General features: G+C 48.7%; 1 protein-coding gene across 1 annotated transcript in view; it reads left to right on the top strand.

Annotated features, from left to right (window-relative positions):
- The window catches only part of PHF20L1 (PHD finger protein 20 like 1), a 162,697-nt gene that overhangs the window by 8,340 nt on the left and 138,872 nt on the right, over window positions 1–15,485 (top strand). The gene's annotated exons all lie outside the window — the stretch shown is intronic.

Below are 15,485 nucleotides of genomic sequence, written 5' to 3'. Positions count from 1 at the left end.
TCAGAAGATGGAGGACAAAAATGGCCGAAAGAGGCGGCACCGGAGAGCAAAGACACCCATTTGAGCCACATCCACTGCGACCAGTTTAGGTGAGTATTATAAAGTGTTTTTATGTTCTACACAGCGGCCTGGGCTCTTATATTCAGCATATTAGAATGCTGTATATAAGAGCCCACTGGTGGTGGCCACAGCTTATAGGGCAAAAAACTGGTGACAGATTCCCTTTTAAGGGGCTTTCACAGTGTGTTTTGTCCTCCACTCAGGATTCCCATCATAGTCTTTTGCATCTGGGTGTCGTCCTCCAGTAGGTGTATATGCCTGAAGATGGTGCATGATAGAGCACACAATTACTCTGTCTTGACCATTATGATCACATATGTCCTAATCCCATTTTGTGGAGGGTTTGGCTATAGCCCCAACGGGACCCCTGAACAAATTGCAGTGTGAAAGCACCCTAACGGAAGGCCCAAGGTATCACGGATATGATACGGTAACTAGAAGTAGGGACGCCAAGGCTGGCCCTCAGACTGGGGACCCTAATGTGTTCCATATGCCAGAGGTACACCAGAAGGTGGCAAGGTCTGGACCGCCAGCGCAGCCTTGACTCCTCAATTGCCCTGGTCTAACATGCCGGGGAGGGCTGAGACAGGAGTAATAAATCCCACAAATTCCGACACACAGTGGAAAACTCTCTGCAAGCACACGGGGAAGAGACAATACGTGCTCAGGGAGAAATAAAGTACAGGGAGGAAATAAACAACAAGGATATTTCCACCGCACACCAAATCGCATACAACAGTTCACCAGTAACTGGATCAACACATTCAAAGACCGGTATCGCTGGAGCAAAGCTAGAGCTATAATCTGCATGAGGGTCCAGGATCCACCATCTTTTAAGGGCAGAGGCAGCTGTAATAGGTCTTTATCATCCTGTGACTCCTGCAGCAATTCACAGGAATTAACTCCTGCTAAACTTGATCACCATTGGGCCCAAAAACAGTCAACGCCCGGTTCTGACAGAGTAACTCGATCTCATGAGGTGTCATGTCAGAGTTTGCAGGATGAACAGAGTCCACACCAGATGAGATTAGAGCAGAACATCAAAGCCAAAACCCTGTCATGTCCTGCAGCATCGAGCTGTAAATCATATTCATTATTATAAACTTAACAGCAGCGAGGCGGTGCAGAGGAGGAAGCGGGATTCTCACACCAAATTGTATCCACATTCCCTGTTTTATGGAAACCATAACTATGGGATATTCTATGCTAGCGTTGAGCCCCACAATCCTCCGTGCATCCTGGATGACATTGTTCCCTTTTAAGCAGATGTGTGCTCGCTTACGTGAGGGCAACATGCAAACCTGGGAGTAATACCTCCCCCGCCAGAACACGGGATAAGCCTGCGAGTCCGGCCTCCCCCGCCAGCACGCGGGATAAGCCTGCGAGTCCGGCCTCCCCCGCCAGCACGCGGGATATGCCTGCGAGTCCGGCCTCCCCCGCCAGCACGCGGGATATGCCTGCGAGTCCGGCCTCCCCCGCCAGCACGCGGGATATGCCTGCGAGTCCGGCCTCCCCCGCCAGCACGCGGGATATGCCTGCGAGTCCGGCCTCCCCCGTCAGCACGCGGGATAAGCCTGAGAGTCCAGCCTCCCCCGTCAGCACGCGGGATAAGCCTGCGAGTCCAGCCTCCCCCGTCAGCACGCGGGATAAGCCTGCGAGTCCGGCCTCCCCCGTCAGCACGCGGGATAAGCCTGCGAGTCCTGCGTGATTATTTGTTTCAACACTCATTCGTTGACTGAGATGACTTTTAACCTTTTCGTACCCTTAAGGCCATGTGCGCACTTTGCGGTTTTTTTTTTCTGCATTTTGGCTGCGTTTACAACTGCACTGTGTCATTGACAAAATGCATGCGTTCGGCTTCCCCAGCAAAGTCTATGAGAATCATGCAAAATCCGTGCGCACCATGCTTTGTGAAACGCAGCGTTTTAATTGTCAAAAATTTGACAAAATCTCTGCGTTTAGAAAAGCAGCATGTCAATTCTTTTGTCCGTTTTGGCTGCGTTCTACACCCATTGAAATCAAGGAGTTGTAGAAAAACGCTACCAAAATGTTAAGCAGTGCGTTTGCATTGCATTAATGTTGCGATCCGCATGTTTTTTTAACATAATAAACACAGGTCTTTCGGTCTCTCTGTCGGTCGGTCTCTCTATGTCCATGTTGGTCTCTCCCTCCCACCCCCTCTCTCATACTCACCGATCCACGATCACCGGCGCGGCGGTGCACAGCTGTCACACTGTGGCGGCTTCTCTTTTGAAAATGTCGGCCGCTCATTAATCCATCTCGTATTCCCTGCTTCCCCCGCCCAGCGGCGCCTATGATTGGTTGCAGTGAGACACGCCCCCACGCTGAGTGACAGCTGTCTCACTGCAACCAATCACAGCCGCTGGTGGGTGGGTCTATATCGAGCAGTAAAAACAAATAAGTAATTAAAAAAAACGACGTGCGGTCCCCCCCAATTTGGATACCAGCCAGGGTAAAGCCACACGGCTGAAGGCGGGTAGTCTCAGGATGCGGAGCTCCACGTTATGGAAAAAAAGTATATAATATATACCGTATTTTTCGCTTTATAAGACGCACTTTTCCTCCCCAAATTTTGGGAGGAAAATGGGGGGTGCGTCTTATAAACCGGTACCGGGGTGGGGGGTCCTGTCTGAGGCGATCAGGCGGCCGGGTGCCTGTGGCTGCATGCAAGCGGCCGTGTACCTGTACTTGCGTGCAGCGGCAGCCGGGTACCCGTGGCTGTGTGCGGGCGGCAGCGGGTGCTGTGTGCGAGCGGCAGTCGGGTGCCCGTGCGGGCGGCAGCCGGCTGCCGCCCTCACACAGTCACCCAGCTGCCGCCCGCACACCGCCATGGGTACCCGGCTGCCACCACACGCAAGCACAGGTACCCGGCGGCTTGTATGCAGGGTGGGCGGGCAGCCTGCTGGCTGCCACTCTGTGCATGCGAAGCGGGCGGCTGTGCAGCTTACCAGTTGTCCGCGGTCCCACTTTCAAATGATGGCGCCGGTGGAGCTCTTGGATGAGAGCTCCATCTGCGCACGCGCTGCTCCGGGAGTCAGCGCGTGCGCAGATGGAGCCCTTGGATGAGAGCTCCATCTGCGCATGCGTCGCTCCGGGCGCCATTACTTGAATCGGGACCGCGGACACACTCCACCACTGAGCCGTCGCCGCCGCTCCCACCACTGAGCCGTCGCCGCCGCTCCCACCACTGAGCCATCGCCGCCGCTGCCACCACTGAACCGGGACCGCGGACACACTCCACCACTGAGCAGTCCCTGCCGCTGCCACCACTGAGCAGTTGCCGCCACTCCCACCACTGAGCCGTCGCCGCCGCTGCCACCACTGAACCAGGACCGCGGACACACTCCACCACTGAGCAGTCCCTGCCACCACTGAGCAGTCGCCGCCGCCGCTGCCACCACTGAACCGGGACCGCGGACACTCACTGCACCGGCCTGCTACACGGCTCACCCGCCACGGCTGCTGCAGCCACCACGGACCCCACGGATCCTGCCACCGCGCCTGCAACCACGGACCCCGCTGCCACTGACCTGCCGCGCCTGCCAGCACAACCTGTGCCTCCTGTGACCCCCGCTTCACCACCACTGCTGCCCCCCTCCGGTAAGAGAACACCGGAGTATAAGACAGACCCCATTTCTCTTTTTTTTTACCTTTTTTATGTCTAAGTTTGGGGTGCGTCTTATATTCCGGTGCGTCTTATAAAGCGAAAAATACGGTGTGTGTATATATATATATATATATATATATATATATATATATATATATATATATATATATATATATATATATATATATATATATATATATATATATATATATATATATATATATATATATATATATATATATATATATATATATATATATATATATATATATATATATATATATATCTCTATCTCTATCTCTATCTCTATCTCCTGGGCCGCTTATCAGCCTCATACATATTCACTGTTTCCCCCGCCCACCGGCAGTCCTAGTGTCTGTGATTGGTTGCAATCAGACGCGACCCCCAGCTTGCAATCACAGACCCTGTATGTGGGTCACTATCGTAGCATAAAAATAAATAATTGTAGGGCCCCTTGTATTATAATACCCAGCACAGAAAAGCATACTTATTGAGCCTCCCCTAGCCTAAAAATATCAGCCTGCAGCCATCCAGCATTGTCGCATCCATTAGATATGACATTCCCGACACTTTACCCGGCTCTTCCCAATTGCCCTGGTGCGGTGGAAATTGGGATAGTAATATGTTCATAACATATCACAGCTGCCACTAAGCCCCAGATTAGTAATGGGAGGCATCCATGAGGCTCTTCCCCATTACTAATCTGTAAGTGAAAAGAAATGAACACAAACACCAAAGTGCCGGTTTGTGGTCCCCATAGATGTATGTGGGGACCGGCGTGTGACCAGATATCAAATATCAATTCCTGTCCAGAACCGCTGCTTTTTTTTTTTTAAATCGGGGTAGACTCTCCAATCACGGATATCTGCTAATTCGCCCATCACTAAAACCATTTTTTATGGACCGCACCACATTTGATGTGACTTTCAGAGACCTAGGTGATAGAAAATATCCAAACGTGACACCATTCTAAAAACTGTACCCTTCAAATTGCTCAAAACCACATGCAAGAAGTTTAACTCTTTAGGTGCTTCACAGGAACTAAAGCAATGTGGAAGGAAAAAATGAAAAATTTACTTTTCCCCACAAAAATGTTACTTTAGCCCCAAAGTTTGAATTTTCACAAGGGTAACAAGAGAAAATGCACCATACAAGTTGTTGTGCAATTTCTCCTGAGTACACAGATACCCCAAATGTGGTGGTGCACGGCAGGGCTCGGATGGAAAGTAGTGCAACTTTTTAAATGCCAAAATAGCTGGAATCGTTAGCGGACACCATCTCGCGTTTTGAGAGTCCCAGAGGTGACTAAGCAGTGGAGCTCCCCCACAAGTGACCCCATTTTTGAAACTAGACCCATCAAGGAATTTATCTAGATGCTTGTTGAGCACCTGGAACCCCCAGGTGCTTCATAGAATGTTATAATGTTATTAAGTTGAGCCGTTAAAATGAAAAACTAAATTTGTACCACACAAATGTTGCTTTAACCCTAAATCTTTCATTTTCACAAGGGTAAACAAGAGAAAATGAACCATTCAATTTGTTGTGCAGTTTCTCCTGAGTTGGCCAATATCCCATATGTGGTTAAAAACTACTTTTGAGGCACAGTACAAAGTGAAGAAGGGAAGGAGCGCCATATTGGAGTGCAGATTTAGTTGGAATGGTTTGCGGTTGTCATGTCATATTGGCCCCTGAGGCCAATGAGGTGCCAGAACAGCAGAAACCCCCCCACAAGTGACCCTAGTTTGCAAACTACACCCCTCAATGAATTCATCCAGGGGTACAGTGTGAATATTGACACTGCAGGAATGTTAGTGTTTGGATTGCTGTATTCTGAGAGATGTAGTTTATATATTTAATTTATATTTTTTTTTTCATGTTTTTGCTGACTGAGCTGTATTGTGGCTTGTTTTTTTTTTTTTTTTTTTTTTTTTTTGCAGGACAAGATGATTTCAGTGCTACCATTTTTATTTCTTTATGACTTTTTAATCTCATTTTATTCCACTTTTTTTGTGCTGAAAACACACAGGTTTTACTACTTTGTGTTTTTACGGTGTTCACTGAAGGGGTTAACTAGTGGGACAGTTTTATAAATCCGTTTGTTGTGAGGATACCAAATCCTTTTCTTCCCTTTTTTTTTTTTTTTTTTTTACATATTTATACATCATTTTTTAAATATTTTTTCCCTTATTTTGCTGTTTTTAATTTTTTTTTTTAATTTTTTAAAAACTTTTTTTTATTTTATTCCTACATGAGACATCACTTTGTATTGCCCTGATTGTAGGTATAATGTATTGCAATGCACCAGCAATACATTACATCTGTCAGTGCAGCACTGACAGAAGCCGCTGGGATCATCCTCCTGGCATGATCCCTGAGGCTTCCCCTAGCTTGGTGACCCGGAGGTCACCATGGCAACGATTGGACCCTCGCGATCACATTGATTATGAGAGCAAATGATTGGGCATATCAAAATTCAACATGCCCAATTTTTTTTTTTCCTCTGACTTCTGTTACAGGGTGAAAAATTGGGTCGCTCTCCCCCATACTGTTTTTTTTTTTGTTTTTTTTTTAGTCTTCTGAGTTGGTGCTCACACATTAAGGCACCTATTGTGTATTCATCAGTGTTCTGATTCTTTGCTACGATGCATCAATCCAAGTAAACTGAAAATCATCACGAATGATGATGGATCCAGACTGGATACTTTGTACCCAACTCTGAATTCTGATGACTGTTAGTTATGTCTTGGTTTTCAGTCTTTGCTTGCTTTCAGTCTTTGCTTGCTTTCAGTCTTTGCTTGCTTTCAGTCTTTGCTTGCTTTCAGTCTTTGCTTGCTTTCAGTCTTTGCTTGCTTTCAGTCTTTGCTTCAGAGATTTTGAGATTGGTGAGGACAGGATGAGTGCGATGATTAGAAAGATACAGAAATCTTTATGAGACAATGATCACTCTTTCCTTGATCTTTCTTTGCTTTCAGTGATCGTATATGTTTTTGTTTATATCATTAAAAAAGTTTCTGACTTCGTCCTCACGGCACTGGTGGTTTTACAATGTTGAAATCATTATTTTCCTTTTCTTCAAATTGTACGAGGGTTGAATGAAAAGCAATGCCTCCACCTTCGTAACTTGCCTTTCAATGAGAATATCGTAATACATCAAACATATAAATAATCCTTAGAATATACTCTTTAATTACCGATATTCACTTTTCCACATAATCACCAGACAATTGGTTTAGCACCGGCGTCCCTGAAGGGTGCAGACTTACTCACCGTTTTGGCCAGGTCGCGTCCTCCCCCAAACTCTCCCGGCCATCCATGTGTCCTGCTGTTCTGTCCTCGGCACACACTCCCCGGGATCGTGCCTAGTACGCTAATGGGCACCGGCCCTCCTCTTAAATATTCAATGCCCTATTTCCAGGAAATACATCTCAGCCTATGGCTGAGAGGCACTATGTATTTAAGGCACTCTCCCATTAGGGGAGGTGCCTGTGCAACAACCTTAGTTAGTATACCAGTCTGCTGATAGCTAGTTGTCAGGTACAATCATAGAATGTTAGAGTTCGAAGGGACCTTAAGGGCCAGGTTTTCCTAAATCATTCTAGCTATATGTTTATCAAGTTTCTGTTTGACGATTTCCATTGATGGAGAGCTCACTGGCTCCTGTTGTAGCCTATTCGACTCTCTCACTGAGCTCACTGCCTCCCGTGGCAGCCTGTTCCACTCTGACTGCCCTCACTACCTCTTGTGGCCACCTGTTCCACTCCCTGACTGCCCTCACTACCTCTTGTGGCCACCTGTTCCACTCCCTGACTGCCCTCACTACCTCTTGTGGCCACCTGTTCCACTCCCTGACTGCCCTCACTACCTCTTGTGGCCACCTGTTCCACTCCCTGACTGCCCTCACTACCTCTTGTGGCCACCTGTTCCACTCCCTGACTACCCTCACTACCTCTTGTGGCCACCTGTTCCACTCCCTGTTTGCCCTCACTACCTCTTGTGGCCACCTGTTCCACTCCCTGACTGCCCTCACTACCTCTTGTGGCCACCTGTTCCACTCCCTGACTGCCCTCACTACCTCTTGTGGCCACCTGTTCCACTCCCTGACTGCCCTCACTACCTCTTGTGGCCACCTGTTCCACTCCCTGCCCTCACTACCTCTTGTGGCCACCTGTTCCACTCCCTGACTGCCCTCACTACCTCTTGTGGCCACCTGTTCCACCCCCTGACTGCCCTCACTACCTCTTGTGGCCACCTGTTCCACTCCCTGACTGCCCTCACTACCTCTTGTGGCCACCTGTTCCACTCCCTGACTGCCCTCACTACCTCTTGTGGCCACCTGTTCCACTCCCTGACTGCCCTCACTACCTCTTGTGGCCACCTGTTCCACTCCCTGACTGCCCTCACTACCTCTTGTGGCCACCTGTTCCACTCCCTGACTGCCCTCACTACCTCTTGTGGCCACCTGTTCCACTCCCTGACTGCCCTCACTACCTCTTGTGGCCACCTGTTCCACTCCCTGACTGCCCTCACTATCTCTTGTGGCCACCTGTTCCACTCCCTGACTGCCCTCACTACCTCTTGTGGCCACCTGTTTCACTCCCTGACTGCCCTCACTACCTCTTGTGGCCACCTGTTCCACTCCCTGACTGCCCTCACTACCTCTTGTGGCCACCTGTTCCACTCCTTGACTGCCCTCACTACCTCTTGTGGCCACCTGTTCCACTCCCTGACTGCCCTCACTACCTCTTGTGGCCACCTGTTCCACTCCCTGATTGCCCTCACTACCTCTTGTGGCCACCTGTTCCACTCCCTGACTGCCCTCACTACCTCTTGTGGCCACCTGTTCCACTCCCTGACTGCCCTCACTACCTCTTGTGGCCACCTGTTCCACTCCCTGACTGCCCTCACTACCTCTTGTGGCCACCTGTTCCACTCCCTGACTGCCCTCACTACCTCTTGTGGCCACCTGTTCCACTCCCTGACTGCCCTCACTACCTCTTGTGGCCACCTGTTCCACTCCCTGTTTGCCCTCCCTACCTCTTGTGGCCACCTGTTCCACTCCCTGTTTGCCCTCCCTACCTCTTGTGGCCACCTGTTCCACTCCCTGACTGCCCTCACTACCTCTTGTGGCCACCTGTTCCACTCCCTGACTGCCCTCACTACCTCTTGTGGCCACCTGTTCCACTCCCTGACTGCCCTCACTACCTCTTGTGGCCACCTGTTCCACTCCCTGACTGCCCTCACTACCTCTTGTGGCCACCTGTTCCACTCCCTGACTGCCCTCACTACCTCTTGTGGCCACCTGTTCCACTCCCTGTCTGCCCTTACTACCTGTCTGCCCTCACTACTTCTTGTAACCACCTGTTCCACCCCCTGTGTACCCTCACTACCTCTTGTGGCCACCTGTTCCTATCCTTGACTGCCCTCACTACCTCTTGTGGCCAGCTGTTCCACTCCCGGTCTGCCCTCATTACCTCTTGCCTGTCTGCCCCGGTCACCTCACTTGTACCTCCCCGCTTCTGTGTTCGTACCCAAGTCCATCTCCTGCCCTGGGGGTCAGCTGCTACAGTCCCGGTCACTTCCCTGGTATCCGCCTTGCGGTGGGCGCTTAGTTAAACCCCTCCCACTAATGGGTAAACCTGGGTGCCCCCTGTGGTCCAGCGGGATCAGCTGCCCCTACACTGGCCATGAGCGTTACAGTTGGATACACTTATGCCAATGATGAGCAAGTTTTCTGAAGCCGTCATGGAAGACGTCAACACTCTGCTTCCACAACCAGCCTCTCACAGTTCTCTCTACTTCATCAGATGCATAGTGATGTCCCACAGGTTGTCTTCTTTTATTATTGGGAACAGATGGAAGTCGGCACTAAATCTGGATGTATGGAGGATACCGTACGGTGGTGAGCTTCAGTCTCTGAACTTCTGCTGTGGTGGCATGTGATGTGTGGCCCAACAATACCATAAGCGGCTGCATTATCTGATGAATTTCCTTTAGGGTGATACCTTCTGCTTTCAAGAATTAAATGACCGCACGTAGCTTAAATTGCATTGACGGACCACCTGCGGCTCCGTAGGGTTCCATTCTTTACCCCGTTCATTGCTAAGGCTTCCCGACAACTGGAGCCATGGAGGAGTCTTCCCAATCATCCAGCTCCTGCTGCATACCGGTGCTGCCATCTGCTGAGGAGATACCAAGGTTGAGGCACTACATTCATTCAGCCTTCGTATTATGTCAAATATAGAAATCCAGTGTCTGCGCATATGATGGCGGGATAGTGGCAGGGTGGGAGAGCGGACGGGGAATGCTCTTGTTTTCCCGGTAGACCGTCTGCAGATATCACTTGTCATCACTATTTAGCGTTGTGTCTGCAAGAAACAGAATATCTTCTTGATGGGGCGACCTCAGAGAGGAATATTGTTTCATGACACTGCAGGATTTACTTTATGTATCATCTTATAAGGATCTGTTCACATCAGCTTTATATATTATTATTATTATTATTATTATTATTATTATTATTATTTATAGAGCACCATTGATTCCATGGAGCTGTACATGAGAAGGGGTTACATACAGAATACATACACAAGTTACAGTAGACAGACTAGTACAGAGGGAAGAGGGCCCTGCCCTTGCGGGCTTACATTCTATAAGATTTGGGGGAAGAGACAGTGAATGGGGTGTTGGTCGGGCGGCAGCTCCGGCACGGTGGCGAGGCGGCAGCTCCGGCACGGTGGCGAGGCGGCAGCTCCGGCACGGTGGCGAGGCGGCAGCTCCGGCACGGTGGCGAGGCGGAAGCTCCGGCACGGTGGCGAGGCGGCAGCTCCTTTGGTAGTAGTGAGGCGGCAGCTCCGGTGGTGGTCAGGCGGCAGCTCCTTTGGTGGTGGTGAGGCGGCAGCTCCTTTGGTGGTGGTGAGGCGGCAGCTCTTTTAGTGGTGGTGAGGCGGCAGCTCCTTTGGTGGTGGTGAGGCGGCAACTCCTTTGGTAGTGGTGAGGCAGCAGCTCCGGTGGTGGTGAGGCGGCAGCTCCGGCGGTGGTGAAGCAGTGGGGGCATGGAAGATTATAGACATTTCTGAACAGATGAGTTTTCAGGTTCTGTTTGAAGTTTGCACGTGTAGTAGATAGTCTGACGTGTTGAGGCAGCAAATTCCAGAGGACAGGGGATGCTCAGGAGAAGTCTTGGAGGCAGTTGCGTGAGGAGCGAATGAGAGAGGAGGAGAGAAGGAGATCTTGGGAGGACCGGAGGTTGCGTGTTGGGTTGTAGTAGGAGATTAGTTCGGAGATATACGGAGGAGACAATTTGTGGATGGCTTTGTAAGTCAGTATTAGTAGTTTGAATTGGATATGATGGAAGATTGGAAGCCAGTGAAGGGACTTGCAGAGGGGAGAAGCGGGGTGGTAGTGAGGCGAGAGGTGGATCATTCGGGCAGCAGAGTTAAGGATGGACTGGAGAGGGGCGACCACAGAGGAGGATGTTGCAGTAGTCGAGGCGGGAGATGATGAGGGCATGCACTAGCATTTTTGTAGATTGAGAATTGATGAAGGGGCGGATTCTGGAAATATTTTTGAGTTGAAGACGGCAGGAGGTGGTGAGGGATTAGATGTGTGGTATGAAGGACAAGGCAGAGTCAAAGGCCACTCCGAGGCACCACCGGGCTTTGGGTGCTGGGGAGAGCGTGGTGTTATTTATTGTAATAGATAGATCAGGTGGAGAGTGCAGGTGAGATGGAGGAAAGATGATCAGTTCAGTTTTGGCCACATTGAGCTTTAGGAAGCGAGAGGAGAAGGAGGATATAGCCGATAGGCACTCTGGGATTCTGGACAGCAGAGAAGTGACATCTGGAATGGAGAGGTAGATCTGTGTGTTGTCAGCGTATAGGTGGTAAGCACAATATATCACAAAAGTCAGTACACCCCTCACATTTTTCTAAATATTTTATTATATCTTTTCATGGGACAGCACTGCAGATCTGACCCTGTGATACAATGTACAGTGTCAGTGTGCAGCTTGTGTAACAGGGTAAATAACTCAGCACACAGCCATTAATGTCTAAACCGCTGAAAACAAAAGTGAGTACACCCCTAAGTGAAAATGGCCAAATTGTGCCCAAAGTGTGAATATTTTGTGTGGCCACCATTATTTTCAATCACCGCCTTATCCCTCTTGGGCATGGAGGTCACTAGAGCTTCACAGGAGCCGCTGGATCCTCTTCCATCCTCCATGACAACATCATGGAGCTGGTGGATGCTAGAGACCTTGCACTCCTTTACCTTCTATTTAAGGAGGCCCCATAGATGCTCCATAGGGTTTAGGTCTGGAGACGATTGGCTGATTCAGCACCTTTCCTGCTTTTTCACCAATTTACTTCAGTGAAGTCAGTGAAAAACACAGGAAAAAATCTGTGTAATACATACATTACTTTTTTGGTGCTTTTTTTTCTTTTTTTTAATGTCACTAGGGTTCCCTGCAGCCATTTACTCATCTCGCTGTCCTTACCTCGGGGCTTTGCTGCAGTGAACTCCGATGACATAGGTGGCCTTGTCTGTGAGGCGAGCCGTACCTCAGTAACCCGGGGTCGTCATAGTGACGACTCAGGATTACTATGGCAGCGATCGTTTCCCTGTGAATTCATTACAGGGCCCCGATCACCAGGGAGAAGTAAGTGATTCCTCTCCCTGTGTCCTGAATGCTGTTATCGCATTTATTGCAGCATTTAGGGAGTTAAACTGCCGGGAGCAGCACAAGCACCGCTCCGTACAGTGGGAGCTGGGTCCCAGCTGTAAAATAAGTCGGTGACCCAGCAGCGATCGCAGGGGTACAGCGTGGGAACCTCCGTGATCTCCATGATGAAAAAAAACGCACAAAAAATAGCATGTGAAAAAAGCGCGCAAACACAATAAGAAATGCGCATTTTTTTCAGCTGCTTTTTTTCTGTCAAAACATGCGTTTTTAAGTGCAGATTTTCTGCACATAAAAACGCAATGTGGGCAAATAGCCTTACCCTCAGATTCTTTAGCGAGGCAGTGGTGGTGTCGAGGTATTTGGGGTTATGTTGGAATATGAAGGGAGGGGATCATACTCTGCGTCATTATGTCACAGCACATGTTGGTATTCATGGTTCCCTCAATGACCTGTAGCCCCCACAGCCAGCAGCAATCATGAAGCCCCAAACCATGACCCTCCACCACCATGCCTGACTGTAGGCAGGACACACTTGTCTTTCTCCTCCTTATCAGACCACAGGACGGTTCCAGTAATCCATGTCCTTAGTCTGATTGTCTTTAGCAAACTGTGGGTTTTCTTGTGCTTCATCTTTAGTGCAGTCTTCCTTCTGGGATGATAGCCATGCAGAGCAATGTAATGCAGTGTGCAGTGTATGGTCTGAGCACTGACAGGCGGACCCCGCAGCCCTGTAACCTCAGTAGCAATGCTGGCAGCACTCATACATCTATTCTGAAAAGATGACCTCTGGATAGGACGCTGAGCACATGCATTAACCTTCTGTAGTTGACCATGGCAAGGCTTGTTCTGAGCAGAACCTGTCTTGTTATACTGCTGTATGGTCTTGGCCACTGTGTAGCAGCTCAGTGGGTGGGTAGTCTTCTTATAGCCACGGCCACTCTGCCATGTATACAGCCCAGACTCCCTCACATGCTACCAAACTTCCTACAGATATACCTTGACAAAGGCTCGAATGAGCCGAAACGTTGGTTCCAATCTGTTTTCTCTGAAGGCGGCTTGAATAAAAATAAGTGTCCAGCACTCACTATAGTTAATGTCACAGCTCACCTCCTCCCTTTCCTGCACAGATGAGAACATGCTTGGAAAGCTCTTCTTTGCAAGTTAGTAATTTAGATCCCGTCTGCTGTCTAGAGCCCATATTTGCTGCTGTCACTATATGCTTGAATTAGAAGCTCAGACAAGATAGCTGCCCCCACAAGCCTTGAAGTAAAAAAGAAATAAATTGGCAAATAAAAAAACATTAGAAAAGTTAATCTGTGTCACCATTTAGTTTTTATCAAAATATAGGGAATAGAAGAAATTCTGGGCAGTAGTTGTGACCTTCCTCCCCTCCCCCATGTTCACTCCCTTCCCCAGATATCGTGCTGTTATTTTGCCCGTCATTTTTGGTTGGATCTATCGTTTTTTCTCTTTAATGGTCTCAATTTCTTCAAGGTATTTTAAAACGATTATCTTTGATCTCCTTTCAGATCCCATTAAATACACTGTTGTCCCTGTATACACGCCTATACACTATATGTGACAGGTGTGTGCGCCGTCCTCTGCTGTTGTAGGTCGGTGGCCGGTCTCCTCGTTAGCTTCGGGTCCGATAATATTATATATTGAGGGGGTGTAAAAGCTGAGGACAAAGAGCGCAAATAGGGTCTTACCTGATATTAAAATGTGGTGTGACAAGAGATTGCACTCACCTTATAGGGTTATGTAAGCCACAACCACTAAGCCTGCATTGAAGGGAACCTGTCACCAGATTTGGGGCCTATAAGCTGCGGCCACCACCAGTGGACTCTTATATAAAGTATTCTAACAGCTGTATATAAGAACCCAGGCCACTGTGTAGAACATAAAAACACTTTATAATACTCACCTAAACGTTCGGTTCAGTGCAGAGTGGTCAGATGGGTGTCTCCGTTCTCCGGTACCGGCGCCTCCTCTTTCGGCCATCTTTGTTCTCCTTCTTCTGAAGCTTGGGTGCATGAGGCGTCCTACGTCATGCACATGCGCCGGCATTGAGTTCCTGCGCAGATACAATACTTTGATCTACCCCGCTCAAAGTGCGCCTGCGCAGGACCTCAATGCCGGCGCGTGTGCATGACGTAGTACACGTCATGCACCCAGGCTTGAGAAGAAGGAGGACAAAGATGGCAGAAAGAGGAGGCGCCAGTACTGGAAAACAGAAACAACCATCTGACCAATCTGCACCGCACCAACCGTTTAGGTGAGTATTATAAAGTGATTTTTATGTTCTACACAGCGGCCTGTGCTCTTATATACAGCAGGTTAGAATACTGTTTATAAGAGGACACTGGTGGTGGCTGCACCTTATAGTCACCAAATCTGGTGACAGGTTCCCTTTAAGATAATGGCGGCTGCCGTAACCCCACGTGGAATATATATTCAGTGCTGGAGAGGAGAAGCAGGGTTAATGCCGTGCTGTTGCCAAAAAGTAGCAAAATTGTTGATTCAGCAAATGTTTTATTTCATAGGTCAACGCGTTTCAGGGATCGAGACCCCTTCTTCAGGACCAAAAAGGGAAACAAATCAACAATATATCGATCATTATATATATTTTTTTTACTTTTTTGGTCCTGAAGAAGGGGACTCGATTATCTGAAACGCATTGATCTATGAAATAAAACACTTATTTATTGAATCAACAATTTTCCTCCTTTTTGGCGACAGCGTGGCATTAACCCCGCTTCTCCTCTCCAGCACTGAAGATATTGAGGGGGTGGTCACATTATCACTATTGCAGGGAGAACAAAGCTACGTAGAAGTAGTTGGGTGCGGAATAAAGCCCCGCTGTTACCACTGGGGATTAGTCTACATTAGTCCTAACCAGATGGTTTTACGGGTTAGGTGGTCTCTTGTGACACTTACGTGATGGAATCGTGAATTCTGGATTATGAGGCTATGCTCGGGTAGGTAGTGACCGGTGTCGTCTGGTGACTTTGTGTACTCTGCTCTGATGAAGGTTGTGTGGTTGGCTTTGAGTTGTCTGAGGTTAGATTGTGTCATGATCCCTAAATGTAGTAA

The sequence above is a fragment of the Anomaloglossus baeobatrachus genome, chromosome 6 (genome assembly GCF_048569485.1).
Source record: "Anomaloglossus baeobatrachus isolate aAnoBae1 chromosome 6, aAnoBae1.hap1, whole genome shotgun sequence".
Lineage (NCBI taxonomy): Eukaryota > Metazoa > Chordata > Amphibia > Anura > Aromobatidae > Anomaloglossus > Anomaloglossus baeobatrachus.
This window is presented reverse-complemented; position numbering and strand designations above follow the sequence as displayed.